The sequence below is a fragment of the Apus apus genome, chromosome 6 (genome assembly GCF_020740795.1).
Source record: "Apus apus isolate bApuApu2 chromosome 6, bApuApu2.pri.cur, whole genome shotgun sequence".
Classification (NCBI taxonomy): domain Eukaryota; kingdom Metazoa; phylum Chordata; class Aves; order Apodiformes; family Apodidae; genus Apus; species Apus apus.
In genome coordinates this window covers 15,749,354-15,774,202 of record NC_067287.1, presented here as the reverse complement: position 1 = coordinate 15,774,202, position 24,849 = coordinate 15,749,354, and the positions used below count along the sequence as shown (strand labels likewise).

Here is a 24,849-nt window from a genome sequence, read left to right as displayed (position 1 = left end):
CCCATTTCCTGCCTGCTGAAATTTCCCTGGGAAGGTCTTTCAGCATCAGGATGCGTAACTTCCAAAAGGACATTTGGGCAGAGTCCCTGGCAAAAAAAAACAGACTACTGATCTGGAGCTAGGTGGGCAGAAGAACTCGGTGTAGAGCTGGAGTTGTTCCCAGGCCTGTGCCACTGGTCTGATTCCCAGAACTAGATGTATAAAAAACTGGAGCCCCACGAACAGTTTCCCTTATGTTAGGCACATTGGTTTGCCTTTATACAAAGAATACAAATATAATGCAGTCACACTGTTTTGTGTAATGAAACATCATCTATCTTGCACGTAGATCCCATTCTGTCCAAGAAATATCAAAGTAAGTACTAAAAATAACCCCAAAGCTTTCAAACAACCCAAAGCATCTGGTATTTAAAGTCAAAAGATGTAGCAGACATAGTTTGTTGCAACCTTAAGTCCTGCACCAGGGTATGGATATCATAGCAATGACTTTATAACAACTGTAGGTAAAAACCTTGTTTTTCTCTCATAGCCAGAGAATCTGAAGAGTACAGTGGCTTAATTAATATATTGTTTTATTAATTCCAAGCCAAATACATGGTGTGATTGATAAATTTTATTATTTTCAATAATGCAGCCAACCTGAGGTGTGATTTTTTATAATTACATCTACAGTACTGCATTGTGCCCCACCTAACTGCTAGTCCCACTGCATGTGAACTTTCACACAAGTAGACCACACCACCTCAGTTCAACACACCCAGTATGCTGAAGAAGGTCTACTGACAGATCGTCTACCTAAACCCTGCTCCAAAGAAGAGGAAAGATTGAAGTGGAATGAGAATCTAACTGCTACCCAAATTATCCAGAGAAAGACTTGTTTGGAAGCATAAAGCAGCTTGATAAAGCTGCAGATTCTTCACAAAATCTTCCTTCATTCCTTAGTGCAAATTTTGAGACAGGCAGCAAAGAGGGAACAGATGAATGATCAGAGCAGACATTGCAACAAACCTTGTAGCATTTTGTCTTTAAAACTGAGGTGTCCCATGGTTACTAAATGTATGTAATGAAACTTCAGGTCTCTAACCACATAAAGCAAGTCAAGCTTTCTGCTAATGTGCTTGAAAATCAAGAGCAGGTTCCTTGCCATCAAAGGATACCCAGTACACACAGCTGCAAAACGTGCATGTGATCACGTTCAACCCACCAGTACCTGGGTTCTGTGGTTTTCCTAACCCTTGTGATCTGTGACATTAAGCCACCTTGCTTTTATGATTGATTCAGTGGGCCAAGCTCCTGTTTTTCCTTTTCCCGTATAAGCCAAAGAAAGACATGAGGAGTAAACTTGTTCTTCACTACCACGTCACCTTTTCTTTTTCTTTCCTTTTTTTTTTTTTTGGTGTTTTATAGTCTTAAGGGCCATTATAAGAGTTTAATAATGTCTAGAGGTTTTTATGCTTCAGCAAAAGATTGCAATTCAAGTCCTTAGGCATTTTTTTCAGACTGGCTCTAGGCAAAGGTCTCCTTTGTATAGAGTAATTGTTCTAAAATCACCAGGTTTGTTTTTTTAAAAAAAAAAAAATAACAGGGAGATTCAGTGTTCCTCTCCTTCAGTGTTTGTATGAGCAGAAATACAGTCTCTGGTCTTTCAAAAGCACCATGCTTGGTGTACCACCACCCTCAAAGTTCAGCCAGGGCTGGCCCTGTTTCTTGGCTTCATCCATGGACTTAAAGCTATCTGTTAGTCCTAAATATTTCCATTTGTTTTCTATTTAGATACATGCTTCTAGAAAACAGGGCCTTCACGGGGGGTCATATCTTTCATTTTGTTGGTAGGCCAACTTTTTGGAGTCCCTGGTTGATTATGCCTATTTAACTTCTGATAGCTGTGTTTCCTGGACTGCTGCCATGTGTTTTTCCTTTTTAGTTAATCTTACGGCAATGATCTTGGCCTTCAACAGATATAGAGTGTTTGTCTTCCTGGTATTCCATAGGGCTCTAAAACATAAACACTTTTTCACGTGTTTTTGGGTACATCAGCATTCAGAAACCAAACTCCTTTATGAGTAGCAGTCACATCCAGCATTCAGCATTTTCAAATCTCTGCAGACACATGAATTCATGCTCTCTCTGCCTTGCAAGGCAATCAGGTTTACAAATGACTCTCCATACCTGCGGGGAAAAAAGCTGGGAAATGAAAATATCCAGGTTGCAGCAGCAAAAACTAGTCATATAAACAGGTAACCAAACATATTAACAGGTAACCATTTATAAGGCATTTAAAGGTACTTTCTGGCAAAGGTAAAGTTTCATAGCAGGATCCCTTGCTTCGTGCTGGAGCATAGCAGACGGGTTTGATTCTTTGCTTGCCTTCACCTTTCCTCAAGGTGCATGTTACTGACTTGAGAACCTTACTGACATTTTGTAGCTCTGGAGACCCATCAACTTTTCCCTTTTTTTTTTTTTTTTTTTTTTTTGTCTTGTGCTGTTTTGCAGGTTCAGCTTTTGTATCTCAATGAAGCCTCTGAGTTTTCTGTAGCTCTTTCAGTCCCACAGAGTGCTCTAGGAATGCTATTAACTGAGTAAGACTTTTCCCTGACATCAACACTCAGCAATGTTGAGCTAAGAGAGCGACAGACCGTGGCATCTTATTGTATTTGTCTGAGATAGGATTTGATATGAAGAATCAGTGCATTGTTTCAATGTCTGCATACCAGTTAACTATTAATGAATTCACAGTCAATAAAATATACTCTCTGAGTCATATCTGGTCAACAGTTAACCTACTAGTGATATTTGGAAAAGAGTTTATGATCAATCCCCTGTTGCCACAACCTTTGAAGTTCTGGAATGTTCACTTGTTGGCCTGAAACTTCCCAGAATTTTAGGGTGGCAGAGTGAAAATTTACATGAACAGGGAGAAGAAACTTCCCAAAAATTCTGCTTCAATATTTTCAAGCCAGTGCTGAAAGAAATACACATCCATTTGGGATTAAAGTTTGTCAGGGCAGGTATTTTATTTTATTTTTTTCAGAAATAATGACTGTCCTATTTGAGGAAAGAACATGTATATCTATCCCAAAATTAGGAGCACCGAAAACAAACAAACAAACTAATTTAAAAACAAAGCAAACAAACAAAAAACACAAAACAAACAAACAAAAAAAACCCAACCCAAATCATGCTGAGAATATGATTTTTTATTTTCTTTTTCTTACATGTAGAGCTAGTGAGTCATTTCTGGAATAATTTTTCCTGTGACCATTAAGTAGATGAGTTCTCAAGACTGGTTTGTCACACTCCACAAGTCTTATTTACTTGGCTGCACTGCAGACCTTCAAACTTGATTGCTTGGGAGTCTCACTGGGACCTTAAAAAGAAGCTAGGTCTGAATAAACTTGGTGGAGTTATAAACCATTTCCAAAGTTATTGATGTGTATTGATGCATGTGTATACACATGCACACACATATAGATGTATTACTTAGCATTAAACAGTCATTTACAGTCTTCAAACACTAAAAACGTTAACAGTACTGCAATGGTTGGCATCACTCTTCATTGTCTAACTGCCTTAAAGATGCACAAAACCAAACAGCCAAACCAATAAAACCCCAACAGTTCCTAGCTCAGTAGTTTTAAAATTACTCATATTTCAGCCAAGGACCCAAAACCATTTCAAACTGAAATCATAGCACTCGGAATCTGGTCTTTTTTTGACCTGGTGTTGCCTTTCCACAGCCAACTCTCTTAGTCGGTAAAGTCACACACACACATACATCCACATGGGGGTGTGACACGGAGTGGGTACAAAGCAGTTTAATGGGCTGGCTAGAAAGCTGTGGTAAGTAGGGGCTATAAAGAGGGGTTCTCCTGGGTTGAAGCTTTCCCTGCGCTAATACAGAGTGATTTGGTTTTGTTTATGGGACCTGAATTGCCCACAAAGTCCTTTTTCACAGGATGCATTTTCTTGGTCCCCCCTCATTAAAGTAAATCTGATTACATTTCAGTCTCATTTTTTAAAGAGAGGGGAGCTAGCGGGGGGGAGCTAGAGCCACACACTTAGATAATTTCCATTCAAATCCAGCACAGTAGTCCTCTCAGCCAAGTTGCACTTTGGGGAAGGAGACAGCAGGGGAAAATTTTGTTCTATTCTTTGATGGGCTTCATCGGGTGGTTAAAGCATGACCAATCATCCATAACCTGTCAAGGCCTTGGAAAAGGCAGAATCATGACTACATCACGTACACCTCCAGTGCCAGGACAATAGGGGATACTGTTGCAGGCTGCAGGGGTGGAAAGGAAGAGCATTTAAAGTTGTAGTAACAAGGAGAAATTATTCTCTGGGGGTGGTGGGAGGTAGGGGTGATCTGGCAGAGGACATCAGAAGAAGCTGGGGGAGGGGAGCGAGGTGCCTCATCCCCTCCCTGCCCCAGCCTCCATCCTCCCTGAGACATTTCAACATTCGTTATCCAAGCAGCAAGCTCTTTTCTATGACAGGGAAGAAAGAAATCAATTGTGTTTTTTAAAACTACTTGGAGCTCACAAAAGGTGCATTGTTTCAAAATGGGTTAAGGGGGCTGGGTGCTTTGGGGGGAAAGAGTTGAACTTATACCATCATTTTGTCTAATTATGCCTGATGTTATTCCTGTTGTCATGTGGGTTACTACAAAGCCAACTGCCAGCTTTTGTCCCTGAGAGCAAAGACTAAACTGTTACGCTTTCAAGGACACAAGGCTTGCTCCCCTTTCCCTTCCCCCCTCCCATATTAACGCAGGCACTAGCTCCTCCTTGGGATACCCACACATTTGGAAGAGATGTTGGGAAAAGTGGGGGCAGAAATCACCTAGGAGATACCAGCCATTTCTGCCAGTTAGGAGACAACCACCAGGCTTATCCTGTAAAATTCCAGGGACATGCTGAGAGACATCCAACCAGCCACCTAGACAGTGTCCTCTCCTTTTCTGTTTGGACAAGGCTTTTGCCATGTCTAGTTCCCAGTCCAGGCACACATTGGAGCTGATCCCAAAGCAAACTGCCCTGTCATCTCATCCAGGTTTCCTCTGAGACAGATGTCTTTGACAGAAGGGAATCTGGAGGCCACCAGGGTGTTACATATTGCCAACAAGGAGAGGCACAGTCCCCAGGGATAAAACAGAGCAAAATCTCAGATTCAAAATCTCAGATTGTTCAATCAGTTCCACCTGCTCATCTGAAAGCCAGCTCTGGCTGGTCAGTGACTTGACTGTGTCCTGCTTGCACTGCCGTTCATCTCATAAAGGATGGGAACCCTGCTGGCTTTCTAAGAGACCCTCTGGTTATGTTTAGAAAACAAGCGGAGCTTGGGCTGTCCCTGAGCTGGCTCTTCAGATATGTGTACATCCATAAATACTGTCTCCTGCCAGTCTGGCTCAGCTTGCCCCAGGGAGAATGTATCCCTAAGGACATTTGGGATGAGGGTGGACTTCCACCTCTGCCCCTGAGTTTATGCTAGCCAAAGCCAAAATAAGTGTGTTCTGTACCTGATCCTTTGGTAAACTCCACCAATTGAGGCAGAGTCACATCTAATAGCTGGGAATGGGTGAACTTGAGTCATAGGACATAAACAAAAGGCCAGAAGTCTAACAGGATGTTTGAGGCAGGTTAGCAAATCTTTTATTTGCTTTCAATTTAACTTTTGTAGGCTGCACTGACTGCCCAGTGCTGTCATCTCAGCTTAACAGGACACTCCATTTCATCACTGACTTGGAGTGGATATTCAAAACTGAGACTCGGGTGTTTCTTTAGAGCTAGGGAAAATTCTCTCAGTCTTGAAGCATTGAGGTGCACCTTAAGTATTGCCAAGGGCTTCCAAAGACGCACAAGTCCAGGCAGGTTTTTGCAATGTTCTTCTGTTTGCACATGCATATATAAAGAAGAAAAAAAATAAAAATAAAAAAGAGACATTATAGGAAATTAGCGTGGGGAAATAATTTCTTGTTTAAGGAGGCTGTGCAAGGATTTATTTATTTATTTTACCTGTTTTTAGAAACTGGTTTATAAAGAGACATCACCTGCCCTAGTCCCAGCTTCATCTGAGCACTTTCTGTTGTACTGTAAAGGACATCTTTCATGTGACTGTTCTCCCTGACTCAAACAGTGTTCTGCTTTGGTTTGGCTTTAATATGCAGGGACACACATTGCCATACACCTATGCTAGAGATGACAAAGTTAAAAACCAGATGCTTACGTTCTAAAAGCCATCCTTGTTTTACACTCACCAACCTCAAATCCTCCCCCCTCATCCCCTTGCCCCTTTATTATACTCAATTACAGTGAACGATTTGGAAGACAAGTGAGTCTTGGAGCTGACTTGGGAGCTATCTGACCTGGTTTCTGTAAGTCAGACAGTTTGACCTTCAAAGCTAGACTGTAAAGCTCACCTTTACAAAGCAGCCTTCCCAGCTCCAGCAAATTACTGTTGGGACACACATACTAGAAGCTGTAACAATAGCTGTATTGATGTGAGGGAAGATTTTATTGTAAATTGGATTTAGGAATGAGTAATTATGCAAACAAGCAATTAACTAAAATAAATATGAATGGCTTCCTCTTTGGGAGGATGCTTATATTTTGACTTCTAGCAATATCAGAGGCAGGAGATTTCTGAGAGCTGAATCAAGCCTTTAAAGCAAAGATAAAGGGGGCATTTGCAATGCAAAGATAAATACTGCTCTGTCTCGCCTATGCATCATTAAATGCAATGTGCATGTGTATGCAACAGGGCAGCTGGAACTTACAGAATCAGGAAATTAATATACTAAAGCTTTGAGGCCAGGTAGAGCCCACTTTATCCACCTACATTCTGTGTGGAGCAGCATCATTTAATTTATTCCTGTAAATTTCACTGGTGCAAGACAGGGGACATATTTTTCTCTTGGTGGGAGATTTCTCTCCCCCCTGAGAAGGCAGACTGCAGGATGCCTGCAAGCTAGCTGAACCCAGTGATACTGCTCTCTGTCTTACAGCTTCAGCTAGCTTAGCTCATCAAACCAGACACTTTGGAAATCCAAATGTTTCAGAGGTCAGTCAGCCTCCTCCTTCTGTAGTGCATCACCACCTTGTTTACAAGGCCTGTTCTATCCCACACTCCTGTGCTGATGGAAGGCAGCTGGGCTGAGAAAGCAGTGCCAGATTCCAGGAAGAGAGAGAGATCTTCCTGTAAGGGAAAAGGCAGCCCCACTAGTTTCTGAGTGGGAGAGGAGGTAGTGGTAGATTATGTACATGATCTTTCCCTGTTCAGGGACAATTCAACAGAAGGGACTGGATCTGAGCTTCCTTTTGAGACTACCGTGCTGATGAGCCCACAGAGAGGAATTTGCTGGAGATGCAATAATAGGAATCACTGAAAAAATTTGTGAAGTTCCACTTGGCAAGTAGGTGGGAAAAATTGCACCCCCTCCTCTAGATTCTGCTTTTACCTTTTGGAAACAAAATGTGTTCTCACATGACTTTGACTCTATGTTCCCAAATGATTCCTTTAACTTTGAAATTCACCTGCCTTTTTGTAAGGCAGCATGAAAAAAAAAATAAATTAAATAATCCCAAATCAAAATGGCCTGTTTCATTTAAGGTTGAAATAAGTATTTATTCTCTGTAGAGCAGAAACAATTCTCATCCCTATTATTTAGGTCAAATAAAAAACTTGAAACGTTTGCTATTTACAAATCCTTTGTTATCAGTTGAAGTCCAGCGCCTCATCTCCTGGAGTCAGGTGATTATGTTGGAAGCTTAGTTTGGTTGCTTTTGACATTTCTTGCCTTTGTGGTTTGGAAACAGCTCTTGAAAATATGTTTTAAGCATAATGAACACTGTGACGTCTGCCTGAGCCTCCACACATCCGGAAACAAAAGTTTCATGTGAAGCAATCTGTTTCAAGTTTATCAAGACAATGTTAACTCCAAGGCTCACTTATGAGGCTGGGCCAGCATCACTCATGGAGAGCTTGCATAGGACCAGATGCTTTTACTCAGACTCAGAAAGATTTTGTTTATCCCCTCAGTTGACCCGCTAGGGTACATCAGGAGCAAAAACCTATTCAACATGGATAAGCCTGTTTCACTGTCCTACGGAATATCAAGATCATCCATTCCCTGGTCAACATTTAATCCTAGTGCTGCTGTATCATTTTGCAAGAACAGTATTTTGATGTTCCCTTCAAGGATTTGCATTCAAGCTTCTGGCTCACAGTCAGTGCCAACACACACGGACTACAGTTCATAACCCGAAGAAGAGGAAATGACACTGAACAAGAGCTCTCACGTTTCGTGTGGCTCCAGTGATGATATGGTAGAGGTCAGCCTCTGCTACAGCTGCATGTGTGCAGGGGACTCATTTTCAGTATGGCTGGCTGCAGTGGTGAAGTCAAAAGAGAACCATACATCTGAGCCAGGACTTGGTCCAGGGCCAAGACCATTTCCTCTCTAGCCTTGGTATTTACGCCCTTCAGCGATCTGGAGGTTTATCAAGACTGCCACTGCCTCTCACAACCAATTTCCAGTTATCATGAAGCCGTGGCAATTTGATTGTGAGTCTGAGCTCTTCACTGTCATTTGGCCAAGCCAGGCATATTTCACTTTCTCAATTGCAGCTCATAAACCAAGCTAGCTCTGCCACCTCTGGTCAGTTTGGCCATGCTCTCTCTGAACTGCCGCCACTTTGTCTCTCTTCTTGGCAGTGACCTGGAACCAAGCTGTCTTCTTATTGCTTTTACACAAGCACAAATCAGCTTGAAAGAGGTCTTCCATCCCAAGGAGAGAAGCTGCGGTTTAGGATTTCTGAGCTTCATATTGCTTAGTTCCCTGGGCTCCCACAGATTCACTGTCAGGCCTTGGCCAGTTAAATTTAATCTCTAGTGCCTTAGGTCCAATTCTCAAAGAGCAAGAGCAATCTTTTTTTCTAACTTGCAGTGGAGCTGAAGTATGTATTTCAAGCCAGGTGCACTCCTCAACTAAACAATACTCCCTTCCAAAAAATCCCAGCAGCCATTAATGCCTTCTAAGTAGAGCAGCCTGTCATAATTTTAAGTGGTGCCATCCATCTGTTCTTCTGTTCACACAAACTCTCCCTACCACTCAATGCAGACATACAGAGCTCTTTGCTTTTCATTTGGACCCAAAAACCTTTCCGTGTCAGGTCTCATCAGGCCTCTGCCCCTCTTTGAGTTACTTATCCCCCTCCTAGATGCTCAGCTCTTCCTGAGTTTGTCTCTCCTTTCTAGTCCTTTCTTCTTCACTCTGCAATCCCTGTCATCCCCTGCAAGGTATTTCATGAAGAGCATTGTGCTCATACAGTGTCTTCATAACTTCTTGCTCAGCTCAGATGGGGGGTTAATGATTTCACCAGGCAGTGCCATGGGCCTCCACATCCCTTCTGCTGACAGAGCGTCTTCAAAACTTCCCTAAGAGAACCGGAACTCCTCTCCCTGAGGAAACAAAGGGTCAGAAACCTTTCTGCTGGGGGGTCTTTCTGAGTTTTGCCACTTCCTTGTGTTAAAGGGGGAGGCCAGATAAAAGAAAGTCAAGAAAAGCAAGAAAGCCAAGAAAGCCAGAGCAGCTGCAGAGGCTGCAGCTGAACAAGGAGACTGTCTTGACACATCCAAAGAGCACACCAGAGGGGAAGCTAGAAGGCAGAAAGGCATTGCGGGGTGGAAAAAGAGAGAAGGAAGTTTAAAGGAGAGGGTAAGGGCAGATGAGGTTAGAGATGATGGAATTAAGGGAAATGTCAAGGTGGAATGTGCTGGTTGAGTAGGAGGAATGAAGTTGAAGGGGCCACAGGAGGGTAATACTGCCACTAGCTGGATTAGGAATTACAAACTCATCCACCTGCCTGTGCCATGTTCATGGCTCGGACAAAAAGAAAGAAACACTGAGAGTGTCCATGTTCCAGACTCATAGAAACAGCAGAGAAAATTCATTTAACCACTCGCATGGAACTTGACAGTTGCTCAGAAGGGCCCAGATATCCCCAGGAAGTCACTTCTAGGCTGCATCAGCTGTTTTTCCAGTCCCCAAATGCCTAAAAAGTAACAGGTTCATGGCGAAAGCAGGAGGCAGCTGTTCGGGGTGATGGTGTCCTCAGCGCCACCCCTGGGTGTAGAGATCAATCCTCAACCTGCAGGCCCAGCTTTTAGGCAAACAGAAAAGCACTGTGCATCCAAGACTCATAGCAAGCAGCAGCTCCAGGGAACTAGATTAGGGAACCCTTGTTCCCAGCACTGTGCTGAGGGTCCCTGAAGAGGTGACACAGGCTGTCCTCCCAGCCAGCCCCTCAGCAAGCAGTGCTAGGGAGGAGGCAAATTCTGAAAGGAAGAGCAGCATCTTTACTCAAAATAGACTTTAGGTGACTTCATCACTGCACAATTCTCACTGCCACTGCCCCATGAAGCTCCTAGTTGGAGTCAGGCAGATCATCTGCTGGGGGTGAGCAGAGGAGAGCTGCAGTCTCAGCTTGCCAAATTTGTGCTAAATGTAGGTGGTTTTACTCCAGGGACTGTAACATCAGTGAAAGTGCAAGTGAATCTGGTTACTGGAAAGCCAGGTCACAAAATGCATCTCTGATGTTTTGGGGCCTGATGCTCTCTTAAAGATGATAGGATAGCACAGCAGCTGCTGGCCTCGGAGCACTTGGAAAGGAGCTGGGAACAAAGTTCCTGTTTATGCAAAAGTGACTGAGTAATCAGTAATTTTGGGAAGGGAGCATTACACACTCCTAAAGAGCAGTCTTCCATTGGGAGGTTTTCAGTTTGTGGTCGGTCGCTGCAGTGTGAGATTCACAAGCTGCCATCCAATAAGCCTCAGGCTCAGGTCATGGCTGAACAGCTCAGAGCAGCAGGGAACCTGGTTTCTGGCAAATCGGAAGCAGATTTGGGATGGGAACATGACACAACAGACACAAATGCAGGTATAGGAGTCAAACCGCACCTGGCAGGAAAGGTTTGCTAAGGCTGGACATGTCACTGGGAACAGATAGCCAGGGGAAGGAGCTCTACACCATGAGTTCTGCCTGCACATCTGGACTCCTTTCAGTTGCATGCTGCTACTCAGAGTATTACACTTTCTCTGTTCTCCCTGAGGCTGGAAAACCTGGTCAGCTCCCTATTTCCTCCTGGCTTGCTGTTATGCCTTTAGTTATCCACCTCTGGGGCTGAGATGAGAAGCCCTGGCCCATGCTTTAGAGTGAAAAGAGAAAAGATGAGCCCACTTTTGCTGTACTGAGCATCTGGAGTCTCAGTAAGTCAGTTGTGCCATGAGCATGGGTTTGGAGTTCAGGGACACCAGAAGCTGGAGGTTCGGCCATATCAAGCAAAGTGATGGCCACTCTGGTGAAAACTGCCTATGATAAACCTTGCTGAGTGTCACCCACAGCCCTCATGCAGGATGAGATCCTGCAAGAGGGGTGTTGTCTGAGCAGGCCTTGTCTGAGTATTCCTGAAGATAAGGGCCTCTCAGTGAGGTCATGCTGGGCATCCAGGAGCCCCATCTCAAGCAACACTAAGCCAAGGAGCTGGCAGTGCTTGGGACCCTGAGGGTAGGGGACAAGGTGGTGAGGAAGGCTCCTTGCCTAAAGGAGAGGGATGCTCATAGTGCAAAGGTCGCTAGATTTTAGCTGAAGGAGAACTACCTCCCTCCCACACTAAGGACTCCGTTATTCCCCATCCACCTAATTTTATCAATTTGCTGATAAGCTACAGGCTTATCATGTTTGGCTTAAGTTTCCACTTGTGCTGAGGCAAAGCAGAGTGAAGTCAGTGACTCTGAGGGAGGACAAATCTCATTTTTATGAGTGTCAGGTTGCTCTCACCAGGTGATGCTGTGGCTGCTGCTCCCTTTGGCCTTGCTGCAGCCAGGGTCTCATTCATGTTTCTCTTTTTCTGTGGACCTTTAAGGCAAAGTTGAAAGATCCCCCTTGAATCTTGGTTTCCAAAATGTCAAATACTTGCTGCAGCACTCCTTTAAATGTTAGAGTTAAAAAAAAAAATTAAATTACATTACATTAAAAAAATAAATCAGCCTGAACTTCCAGCACAAGCACTGATTCAAAGGATGCAAGAAGGGCTGGCTAGTAAGTAACAGAAAGGAGGCAATTCTCCATGGGCTGCACAGCACTCAGGTGATAGGAAGTCTGATTTGGAACCCAAGTCCTGTCTCTTGGAAGAAATAGTTGCTGGTACAGTGGATTCTTGAAGACTAAATATCTAAGAAAAAAAAAATAATACATCTCTCCATGCAGAAAATATCTCTGGTGATATATCCAACTGCACCAGTTTACAGGTTTCCTACATTTGCCCTGGAAATTTGCCAACCAATGGACTCTGAATGTAAAATATTGCAGGCTTGTGACTGTTCTCCTTTCTTTTCCAAAGTCAAAGATGGGACTTTTTCCCTTTTTTACTTATTTTTCCCAAAGGGCAGAGACAAAGCTATTCCTTATGTGAAGAAGCTGAGATCCTACAAAGATTTCTGCTTTTGCATGCATGGCTTTACGTGTCCCCCTTGCTCACTCTGAGAAGTGTTCTGCTTTAAAAGAATAACATGGTGTGCAGATGCCTATAAATGGAAGATGAAATTGTTACTATTAAGCTCAGGCCCTGCCAAGGCAAACAAGTGCAGGGCAAACTGTGTGTGCAAAGGAAGGGAGCTGAGAAAACTTGAAGTCAGCTGAATCATAACTTCACTTTAATTTTAACATCACTTAAACCTACATAAACAAAGCCATCTTATTAATAACAAAGCTAACTCCTCAGTAGAGCTGTTGTTTGGAAAGCCAAGCCCATGCACACTGGCGCAATGAGAAGAATGTTGCAGGAGAAACATGCCTTCCAAAGCTATGTTTTAAATTGAAAATAGTTGAGATGTCTGAGATGCAACAACTTTGCAGGAGCCATGAATAGCATTTGATGTCTCCACTGCGGTTCACCGGGATCCTGACCTCTGCGAGGCCGGGAGTTTGTCACGACTAGAGCAAGGATGAAGAACACAATGAGGACCTGTCCATGAGGAACACAGCTCTACTTCAGTGGGAAAATGCTCACAGATCCCAGAGGCTGCCCAGCCCAGCTTTCTGCTTTCTTAGTGGAGGATGGTGTGTCAGGACATTTTCATTCTCTTCCTTTCAGGCTTTGCAAGAGCTGTCAGTGTGACCTTGAACAAGTAAATCGTGTGTGCACACATTTTAAAGTACACTTACCCACTCAGCACATGCAGAAGTCATGGGGAGCAGCAGCATAAATCCCAAGCCAATTCTGCACCTACAATTTTGACTTGCCTGTTGAGTGTTTTCTGTGAGATATTCATTGTGCAGAAATGAGCGGGCTCTGAGCGGACCATCATGAATGCATATAGTTCAGTCTTATGCTGTTTGCTTTTTAGTGAAATGGAGAAAATACCACTTAGGTAATTAGGAGGTGAAAGTGATAAAGTTACAGGAATGGTCTGCAGGAGTCTTGAGTCACACCATAGTAGACAGCAGAGCAGAGCAAAACATTTTTAGCCTTGTCTTGCAGGAGTGATTTGGTGTCTGCAGTGATCTGATAATCTCAGGGTGAGGAGTGAAAACATTCTGGTACAAGGCTTGTGCTTTATTACTTCTGACATTTTATAAAGGCAGATTGTCTCAGCAACTCCCCTAATATATAGCCCCTAAAGCAGAGATGCAGTTCCTGATGCATTCCTAATTAAACTCCCCTGACTTCCATGGCCTTGTGTTAAGACTGGATTTGGCCCTGTCAGTAAACTACATTTAGACTTCCAAACTGAAAACTGCCTCTAGATTCCAGAGAGACTTGAAAAACTCCCAGAGCACTGAAGTGCAGCAGTGAAATTTATGCTTTTCCCTGACTTTTTGCTGCTCAGCAATACATTTGTATAGCCAAAGTAAAGCCAGAACTGGCATTCTCCACTCCAGATTTCTCTACTACCCAGGGAAATAAATGACAGTGTAGACTGGAACAGTAATGTTTTAAGCCCCAGAAGAGCTTTTTGAGGATATTTTCACAGCCTGTGGAAAGAATGCATGCATGGGTATTTGAAATACAAGGATTTGACACTTCAGCTCACCCCAGTCTGGAGAACCACTGGTGATACAGGTTCCTGTGCAGAGGCAGAGATGTGAGGCCAAAAAAAGCTCCTTCTGATATTTATTTGAAGAAAAGTAGCTTCTCTAGTCTCCAAGTGGATGGAGGGCTAGGTTTTATTTGGCATTCTTTACCTGCTGCCAAAAAGAGTCCCAGCTCTGGAAGAAGATGATGACTAAGCAGATAAGACAAGCAGGCAAAAGGAAGAAAGAGGCACAGGAAAGGTGGTACAGAGCCAGAGCACTCCAGCAGGGGTTCAAGGTTTCTCAGCAGCAAAGGGAAACTGGCTGTTGCTTGCACAATCTTGAAGCAAGAGCATGGGGACAGGGAGCAGCAGAGCTGGGACTGGGAGCCAGGGGCAAATTTAGCTGCTCCTTCTGTTGCCTGGGCATCAGAACAGGAACGAGCTGCATTTCCCTCAGCCTTTCCCACTGCCCTGGAGACCCTCATGACCCCTTAGGGTGAGCTGCCACCTTCCTGAGGGGCTATTGCAGGTCTTCCATGCAGCCTCCAACAGCCAGCTGAGACTGCTCCAGGGAAACTTCCCTGGAATCCCTGTCCACCATCTCACATCCTTTTTGCCCGGTGATGGTGCTGGCTGAAAGCTCTCGTTCACTACCACCATCACACACATAGGTCTCACATTCCTTCAAGACTCCCTCTTTGCCTAGTGCTAGGAGAAATCATAAATTCTGAGTCCTACTGTTAGCAACAACTACATCCCCACAGCCTCTCTCATGAGTGTATCAGGAACAGGGGATGCTCTAGCTGCTTGTGACAGGATTTTGGAGTGGAGTTCTGTCAGAAGGTCTGTGAAATTACTGCAAACTATTAATTTTAATATTTCATGTTCTTCTATGCAAACATACAGCAAAAATGAGGAAAATAATAAGAGGAACATGCAGGGAACAATCTTCTTTCCAGCAAGCTGTGAATGAAAACTATTGTGGCCACACTAACAAAACCGTCTCTGGCTTTTCTCTTTTAGCCAGGAACAGTTGTCATTCTACCAAAGGTTAAAAGGCCCAAAATGAGCAGGTCTCTGGAGGCCTTTCTCAGCTCCATTTCTATGACTTCATAATCTGAAAATGACTTGGTTTCTTTTTCTTTTTTTTTTTTCATTTTTGTATTGCTGTTTTCCATCTATTCCCATTGTCTTGATGCATTCATGGGCAGCCTGTACCCAGCTGCTCTTGTGCCAACATTGTGCTTGAGTTAAAGAACTCTCTTTCGTCCCCAATATTTAGGCCCCTGATGTATCTGTAGCAGCCAGTCCTACCCTTTTCAGCCTTCATTTCACTAAACTCAACAAGCTGAGCTCTTCCAGTCGTTGTCTGCAACATGAGTATGCTCTTCTCTGGGCTGTTGCAGGAGCTGTGCCCTGAACCTCCTCTTTCTTTAACATTGTAGGGATTATGGTAGCTCTGCCACATTTTTTTGCACAGAAAATATAACCTAAGGGAAAGTTACACAGTTGAAGTCTGATACAGAGAAATAGGAATTGGTGGAAAGAGGAACACCACCATAACAGCATTTCCCAGTAGCAGAACTGGTTATATATAAAAGCAATGATATTGCTGTCACAGTCCGTCCGGGTTTTTTGTTGTGGTTCAGTAGTTCAGATAGATAGTCATGCTACCGACCAATTACTTTATTTCTTTCTAGCTTGACACTTCACACCAAAGTTTCTCCAGACTCCTGACTTCAAACTGCATGACAGCATCCCACTCTACCAAGATAGATCAGCTGTCCTGCAAATAGAGTTGCCAGTATGAACTTACTGCCCTTGGGCTCTGCATGCTCCCCAGACACATATTCTGAGGTCAAATCCTTAATTTCCTGACTTCTTCTTAGGTGCCCCTTGGCAAGTAGCACAAACTGGTGAGGCACCCAACTTTATCTCAGGTGCCATTATCATTTGTGAGGCCTTAAGCTGCAATCCTCTCTGAGCCACCAAAGCAGAGTCTGAGTATGAAGAAGGATTTGCTTTACTCTGGTTCCTGAGCAGTAAAACCTTAGGGAGGACAAGATAAGGATGTGCCACTGTTTGTAGGGCACAGAAACAAACATCTTGCTCCTGTACAGCTGGGGAACAGCAGTAGCTCTGAAGGAAAAGAAGCAAAGCAGGCTGAGAATTGAAAAGTCACCATGTACTAAAAAAATATAGCTGTATTTAAAGAGAAAGGGGAGACTAACACTCCCAGAAGGATTTTATTGTTTGCATTTGTAAGACACTAGGCATTTTTAATGAAGTGTTAATGACAATATTCTAGTCAGATGGGATTCATCACACTGCCATTTCTCTGTCTAAAAATTTAGCATCTAGTCTTAGCTGGCCATTTAGGATCTCCCTCTGCTGAAGGGCAGAAGATCTGTCACTCTCCAGGAATGCTCTCTACAACAGAGGGGATGCACTGCCATCCAGAGCTGTCAGCCTCTTTCCATGCACTGCAGCAGCACATCGAAGCTCCATCCCATCTGTGCCTCACAATCATCCTTAAAGCATCAGCCACCCTCTCCTGCCATAGCCAGGGATTTGAAAAATAGTAATTTGAATTACCCCACAGTTAGAAGCCAAATCAAAATTAGCTGATGGGAATCCCATTGTTAACGCTGGTGAACAATAGATACACGCAGACCCACAGGATCAGAAGCACACCCCAACTGCATGTTGCATATTGTTCTCCCTACCCGTTAAGATTCATATATTTGTAACCAAAATTAAGCTCAGGAAATTAGTATATGGGACTTCTTTGCTCTGAAAATTGCCTGTCCCACCCTCCAAAAAACGCTACTGAGTATGTTCCACCTTCTGCTGCCCTGGGCCAGGCTGAGAGGGCTGATGACAAGCAAACACCTGTGGGCATTTGTTGATGAACAAAGATTAACCAAAGTTCCCAGTGGTGTATCCAGCTCATTGGTGCTGAGAGAGGACTGTCCTGTGTGGAATTGTGCTCTTTTTACTCTCTTTGGGCAGACAAAACTGGGAATCTTCAAAATCCTGAATCATCGATGAAGATGGCAATCTTTATTTTAAATACTTTGGGGAGAGACTGCAATCATTGGCTGCTATGACTGTTGCCTCTATTTTTGGTTCCTCAGCCTTAATAAACAGGTCTATAAAAAGGCAGAGCTAAATCAAGAAGCCTGGCCCCTACCTTCACAGCCATTTGTGTCATTCATTGACTGATGCAGATCATCTTAAAACCCGACACCGATTTTTACCAGTGATATACCCATGGTGGACATGGTCCAGACCTCTTCCCTTCTGTTGCTTAGAAACCTTCTAATTTGTACTTTCTAAGTTCATTCATGTCTAGTCCTAAGTTTTTTTTCTTTTTTCCCCTCTAATCTCTATATAAATAACCCCTAGCAGCCTGGACAGTTTGTTAGCAGGGCTTCAAGTTGTCCCTCATTGAAGGCTTAGAGAACCCCAGACTTTGGGTGAAATCAGATCACAGCTAATGACATTTGGTGTTTTTCACAATGAAGGAGAATAGACTTTGTGGTTCAGATGTTGATGTGACCCAAGTGCTGTGTTGGAAGGCAGGTTTCTGTATAGCAGCTGTTTTATCTGCAGCATTAGTCTGAGCCGGCTTTTCTCTGTCCTTTGTGCCGTGGCTCTGGTTTTTGGCACCACCTGACATTTGACTCAAGAATCAGTCAGTATTTCCATAATGATTAACCCACCAATTGTCAGCATTCCTAGCTCAGTGTTAAATATGGGAATACTTTGATTGCACAGATGCCAAGTGACCGTTGCTAACCAAATAAAAACGTGTCTTGAAAGCCACCCTCCCAGGCACCCACAGTGCTGTGGGGTTGCCTCAGGAGGCAATCAGGAGCCCTCTTGCTTTTGGCTGTGCTACAAAGCATTTCCAATGCCATAATTACAGTTCAGAGCAAAACTTGTGATTGGACTCATTGGCAATTTCCAGGCAAGAGTTAAAAAAAAAAAAAAAAAAAAAAGAGAGAGAGAAATTTTGGTGCTGGAAGAATCTGAAGGAAATTACATTTTTAAGGGAATTTAGCTCCTTGAAATACAAAGGTTTGTTCGACTTTAAGCCATTTTCTGTCCCTTTTGAAGCCAATTTACTTCTCCAGAAATGCCAACAGTTTTCATTTTTAGCTCCTTTGAATGGCTTGGGGATTTTTTTTTATCTTCTGAATGTTTTCAAAGGAAAATGTGGAGCCAGAAAGTTATTTCAAACAAATGAGAAAATAACAAAGTGCGTGATTATAAAATGAAACATTTCAGGCTTTCTTCTCTTGCCACCCCACCAAAAAAAAAAGAAAAAAAAAAAAGAAAAAAAAAGAAAATAGAGATTTCTCTCTCTCCATGTTTTTTTTCATTAGAGAAACTGTCATCTGGGAAGTGTTTCTTGGAGCTAATCAGAGGTTCTGTGCAGGTTACAGGTGCAGCAGGGCAGCTCACTGCTGTGGAAAGACAGTGAGCTGGGAAATCTCTTTTTAATTAATTTGTGTCTCTTCCTTTGCACTCAAGCAAACAGTAAGAAGTGTAATGCCAGGAAAAGCCAAATACTTCAGCATAAGAATTGATAAGGGCATGAGAATTCCTTCTTATCTTTAGTGCCTTGCATCCTGCGAGCAGGGAAACCAGCTCTTTTCTTCCATGATTGTTCGTGGTTCGATGTTAACTGAGCCACTACCCTGAGTATGATGGAGCAAAACTTTCCTACTGCCCTGCAAGACACAGAGAGACTTCAGGAAGAGGATGCAGTGATAACCAGCTCAGTCAGGAGAGGAAAGAAGTCCCTAGCCTAAGAGCATTCAAGGCAGAAAGAGTGTGCAGGAAGAAAACAAAAAACAGTTCAGAATATGGACCTGCCACCCCAGTGATGCAACTCTGACCTGGAATGACCACATATATGGGTCCAGGAGATCACGGGATGTTTGTAAAATAGATCTTCTCTCTTGTGTAAGCAAGAGGATAAAATTATCCTGGCAGCAGCTGTTGTTTCCCAGAATGAGGATCAAGGCTGGCTGTTTTCCTGCAGTATTTAAGACATCAGGTTTTCCTACCTCCATGATCCCGTGGTTGCCGTCCTGTGCAAGTGGTCTCAAACACACAGACATACACATTTCTCCCTGGCACAGTATCCATGCTAGTGTGGCATAAGGTTCCTCTTAACATTTCACACCATGTAAATCTGCTTCATTTCTGTAACATAAAAATCAGTAGAAGGAAGAATGGGGAATGCAGAGAAAAGAAGGGAAGGCAGAAGAGGAAAACAGTGTCAATCAAATGACTTTGGCAACAAAATACCATCTTGCAGCTTGCCCAGGACTTGAGCAACAGACAGGGTTGAAGCTCATTTACAAAGCTAGAAGTCCAGTTTCCAGTTTTTAAAGAGGACACGGACTTACCCAAAATGTCTATCCAAATGTGTGCTCAGTCAGCTCAGAGAGGCCAGATCCCATCAGTGAGGATGGCAGGCGGTCATTCAGCCGGCCGGGAGAGGAAGGAGGGTGGTTGGAGGAACAGATGTCTCTCCACGTGACGCCCGACAAACCGGCACCTCCGGGGGAGATGAGAGAGCCAGAGCTGTGTGGGGTTCCCACTCCAGCAGGTTGTGGGCTTCTTTGGGGCTTGTTGCTCGCCGGCTGGCCGCCATCCCACACAACCCGTTCAACTTCACGTTGGTAGGTCAGGCATGAGCTCAGCAAAGATAAAGTGCCTTTCCACCACACCATGAAACCATGCTGCTCCCTCTTCCCTCTCGAAAGGAGTCCACATACTTGAGTTTTTCTTTCCCTGGGCAAAGAGGAGGGTGAGTAATAGTTTTTCTTTGTTACTGGCAGCACTGACCACTGAAGTGTGGACCTGCATCTGCTGCTGAGATAAATCAGAAAAGATGGCAGGGTGGTCAGGCAAGCATCTGACCAGAGCTTTAACAGCACATTTAATTTATAAGCAGGGGAAGGTTTAATATTTCTGTCCCTCTGTAAATACACTCATGCAGCATGCCCCCACCTGTCTCATGGGAAGCTGGGCTAATTGCCACAGGCTGATGAGCTGAGCCCAAACTGATTTTACAGGGTACTGCAGCCAAGCATGGCTGTGGGCAGAAACACTAGGCATTACGATATTGGAATAAGGGCCCCAGATATCAGTGGCTGAGGAGCAAGCAAAAATCTCTCTGGTTAGGTTGCTGTTATTGCAATATAAAAGTTTATTTGGATTGTAAAGAGATAGGCAGCCAGATGTTGGCTGTGGCAGGTAAGATGCAGCAAGCTTCCAGTTTCAGTCTCTCCATCAAGACCTGGCTCCTGGAGCTTGCTATCTCTATCACCCAGACCCAGTGTACCTTTTGTGTGCCTCATTCTCAGGGCATTCTCTTGACCACACGTTCCCAGCACCTCCCAGTCTCATAACCCTGGCAAAGTTTCCCTCCACAAGGCTCAAGGAGGAGAGCACCAGTTCCATCCTGTCCATAATATCACGTTCTAGTGGTTTGTGGATTTCTCCAGCGCCCAGGGTGGTGTCTCCAGAGTCATGACTCCATGACTCAGAGTGGGTGGGAAGGGGGGACAGCAAGAGTGCCTGTTAGCAGTGGGAAAGCTCTGCCTCCCTCTCCCCGCAGTTGCCTGCTGGGCTTATGGGAATAATGCCCCAAGTACACCGCGGCTGGCTGGATTATCAAAGATCGTCAGCTGAGATCTTTTCACACGATGCAAAGTGCCAGCCACTGAACTGCTAACCTGATATTGAAGGACACATTGTGTTACAGCCTCTGAACTGGCTTTGTTTTAAAAGTGCTGTCTTTTGTCTGTAAGACTTTAACTTTCTGTCTCTTTTTACCTTCTCTGGGGCCACTCTCTGCTTCTCTTTTTCAGCCCTTATTTTTCTTCTCATGGTCAGGCAGTTTCCCTCCCTGTGACAGGACCATCAGGTTGTGGATTCAGCTCACTTTTAACCATTTTAATCATCTGTGCTAAACTGGTCATCTAAACTCCGTCAGCTGATGGAGAAAGAGACACTCCAGAAGACAAATCTTCCCCTTTTATTTTGATTTCTTTATTAGACTAGCAGAAGTTCTCCCCCAGAGCTGCCAGTGTGTCTCCAGTGCCTACAGAGCAAGTTCCATTTATGTAAGCCACCCACTTTTTAGATAACCAAGATATGGTGAGATGACTCCTGCCCCTATCTTTAGGGAAGTGAAAGGCAAATTTTCTGCTATTTCCTGGTGGCCTTTTCAAATAAGCATAAATGCACAGAATGCTTTGGGAGGTTTTCATTGTTAAAAAGGAGGGTTTGATGTTACTATATCATTAGGAAGAATTCAGGCCAATACTGAACTATCACTTTCCGCTTTCGGTTCACATTGAACTATTGTTTGGTTCATTTGTATCTAACGAGTATGAGCTGCCATCAGTAAACATGACAAGTGCTGTCTTGCTTAGTTTATAGGAACTGGATGGGAAGCTTGCAGACTGAAAGTCATTAATTTGCACTGTTTCTCCATGAAAGCAGCCTCTCACTACCACTTTGGACCCTCGACACAGCCAGGAGCCTTGCGCAAGGTCTCATTGGTGGGTTAGACTGGCACTTCTCATCACCAAAGCCCCTTGAAACACAGTATCCACGGGAATGACTTCATCTAGGATGTGAATACAAATACTCCATGGCAGGGTGAGAGTCTTGTTTTTAGCATAAATGTACTGTCTGGTCTATGGACCAGCTGAAGGTTGTTCTGTTCATCTGGGAACATGTGTCTCTGTTAACCTCCTAACACCCAGATGGTATCATGTATTATTAACAGCACTCAGGGGCATCACATAGCCCTGCTGGGAAGGAAAGGAAGAATGTTACTTCCAGTTTAAGCTCGTATTAAATCTGCACTCAAAGGCATGAGTTCTGCAGCAGAAATTGGGAATTAAACTTTAACTCACAAATGTTTACTTTACATGAAGAAGTATGAAAGAGACAGTGTTTGATTTCAAGTTTTTAACTCTTTTAAGCATAACTTTCTAATTGTACAGGCCAACTCCAAAAGTTTATGAGCTAATTATTACTATTAGCTAAAATGAAGATGATATGCAATCATCTAACTCCCAGAACAGGCCTTTTAGGAAAAACACCTGCAGTTTGTCAGGGTGGGGGGCAATTTTAATGAAGAAATTTGATGAAAGGATGCAATTCTTCCATTTTCCCCACCCCCCAGCCCAAACCTGGAGGTAGAAATGTGAACACAGATCAGTTTAAATCACAGCTTCAGGCTGTGGGGTTTTGGCCTGCTCAGTGCTTTCTGTTAATATCAAAGCATGAAGAATTTTACATACAGAGCATTATTTTTTTTACCCAGCTAACACCCGTTTCTCTGACTGCAGCTAGATGAACTATTGAGATGTAGCCGGGTGAAGAGGTGGCCATCCCTGGACCCTCACCCTGTCTCCACCACCACTGCTGACCACCTCTGTCAAATGGCCACCACAGACAGCTCTGCAATCACCTCCAAACACAGCTCTGTCAGAACAGCCCAGGCTGCTTTTTGGAGCAGTTAACAAACAGTTGAGCTGGTGGGTTGGGAAGGGAATGGAGGAAACAGAGATGAACAGCTGGAGAGTAATAACTTTCTAAGGGGATCGGTTGCCACTGGAACAGCACGTCTGATCACAGATTTGCTGCCAAGCATCTGTTTTCCTCCTACCTCCTGATGTGGTCCAGCTTCTTTGGTCTCACTCTGCTCCCTCCTTTATTTTTGAGACTATTTCTCAAATCCCTATCCATCCTCCTGGGCATGGAAAGGGCTCAGCAACTCCATGGTCTCTTCCAGTGCATTTGAGAATTACCTCCCATTCCTTTGTGTGCTGTTCTGCCTAACAATGTCATGCCAAACAGGCTTAATCAAGCTCCCCTGAACCAGACAAATCTCCAGGGAGTCCAAATTTGTATATTTTCTTAGGCAGAGTAAAATCACAAAGAGTATTGAATGACAGTTAAAAACCACATCTGGATCTTGCTCTATTATAATACATCCATAGCCCTAAGGGGAAGCAGTGTGGTTTAGTGATTCATGAAACCTGAGTTTTATTCCCAGCTCCTCCACTGCCTCCTTGGGTGACCTTAGCTCAGTTCTCTGCCTTGTGCTTCAATTTTGCTATCTGTGAAAATGGAGTGGGTGATACTGCCTCCTTCCCAAAGTCGTCTAATACCTTCTGAAAGCAAGTGCCAAGCACAAGCTCAGTCTTGTATGCCACTTGGGGTTGCATGCAGGCAGGTGGTGTGCCCCATAACTTTCCTTCTCACACACACACAGATTCCCCCACAGCTTGGTGCACCTCTGCAGGCTACATGAGGCTCTCCCACATCTTGCTACCACTGCCACAACTGGCCATGTCCGACACTAGAGCTGTCCCTGCTGCAAGAGGGAGCAGGAGCAACACCAGAGCATGGAGCAGTATCTGAGGACTGTGCCATCCAGCATGTCCTGCTAGGAAAAATCAGGCTCAGTAGCAATCCTGTCATTTCTCCTGCTCTGGCAGACACATTTGTTTGTCTGTCATGCTAGCTTGTATATGTCAGCAGAGGCAGAGATTTTTGTGCAGACTGAAGGTCCCAATCTCCTTTCCTCTTGCATAAAACAAAAAACTTCGGAAATAAAGAAGAGTGTCTGTGACATAAAACTTGTACTGTGATGAGAGTGCAAATACATCTGACCTCTCCTCGAGTCAGCACAAAGTAGTGGTTGTCCTTCTGTATGTTAAATGGCTCATGCAGCTTGGACCTAATGAGACACAAACAGTTAAGCTCCTAAAGAGCACAAAGTGACAAGCCCTCCTTTTCCTTTGAGAAATATTCCTATATTCCCCAGGTTACAACCCACTAGATAACAACCTTGAGCTGTATGTTATCATGGCTGAGATTTCCCACTGCAGCAACATACAGGATACTTTTTTTGGTTTACTACCCACTCTGAAAAAAAAATAAAAATGCACACAGCTAAATAAAGTGAAGGTTCACAGCTCCGACAAAGCCTTTCAGTGGGAATCTGGGACGCTTTTCAAGTGTTACCGACTGCTTTATTTTCCCATGGCTCTTTCCAAGATAATAATTGCTCCACAGATTTTTCCCTCAGGACAGTGAGATGTTCAGGTACCCGGGCGAAAGCTGAGGCTTTGGGCTATCATTCACAAGGCTACTGTTACCTGCTGTGCTCTAGCAGAGTGCAGCCTTTTCCCATCACAGAATTTCTTAGGCGTCTGGTTTATCAGAAACGCTGTAAATTTGAGCCCTCTGGGTAATTGTGCCTGATTTATGTGAATGACGTGGCTGTGTCATGAATGAGAAGAGGGAAGATACTTTATTTCTGCCACACACGGCAACTCACACATTCCCAAATGCACGACTCTGAAATACGTTACTCAGCACTTGGGGAAGCCAGGGCACTAAGACGACCAAGAAGATTCAGGTTTCCAACTTTTGACACATTACCAGCTTTTTTACAGGTCCTGCAACACCAAACACGGAGTGTTTTGTGTTTAATCTTCCACTTTGTGTGTGCTCTTAAACTGGCAGAAGCAACGTGGACACTCCTTTTGCTTCAGGATGGAGTAAAACCTTAGGAAGAAGGGACTTTTCTTAAAGGCCCCCGTGTCACAGGGAAGATGGTAATTATCTTCCTTCCTAGTAACACTGCCACCTCTGCCTCTTTCATTTAAAAACAGGGCCCATTAAGCAAATTACTCAGATTTTGAGAACAACTCTCCCCTCATGCA

The 24,849-nt window shown here is 43.9% G+C and overlaps 1 long non-coding RNA gene across 3 annotated transcripts; it reads right to left on the bottom strand.

Moving 5' to 3' along the window:
• Positions 1–3,179: 3,179 nt before the first annotated feature.
• On the bottom strand, positions 3,180–19,964 carry LOC127386552 (uncharacterized). Of its 3 annotated transcripts, none has more exons than XR_007889929.1 (4): positions 19,498–19,964; positions 19,153–19,291; positions 11,838–11,986; positions 3,180–3,367 (listed from the first exon to the last, which is right to left on the bottom strand). It is a non-coding gene; the product is annotated as an uncharacterized LOC127386552 (long non-coding RNA). The 3 variants fall into 3 exon arrangements; XR_007889930.1 differs by lacking the exon at positions 3,180–3,367 and adding an exon at positions 5,629–5,887; XR_007889928.1 differs by lacking the exon at positions 11,838–11,986 and having other exon boundaries at positions 19,498–19,937.
• Between the last annotated feature and the right edge of the window lie 4,885 nt (positions 19,965–24,849).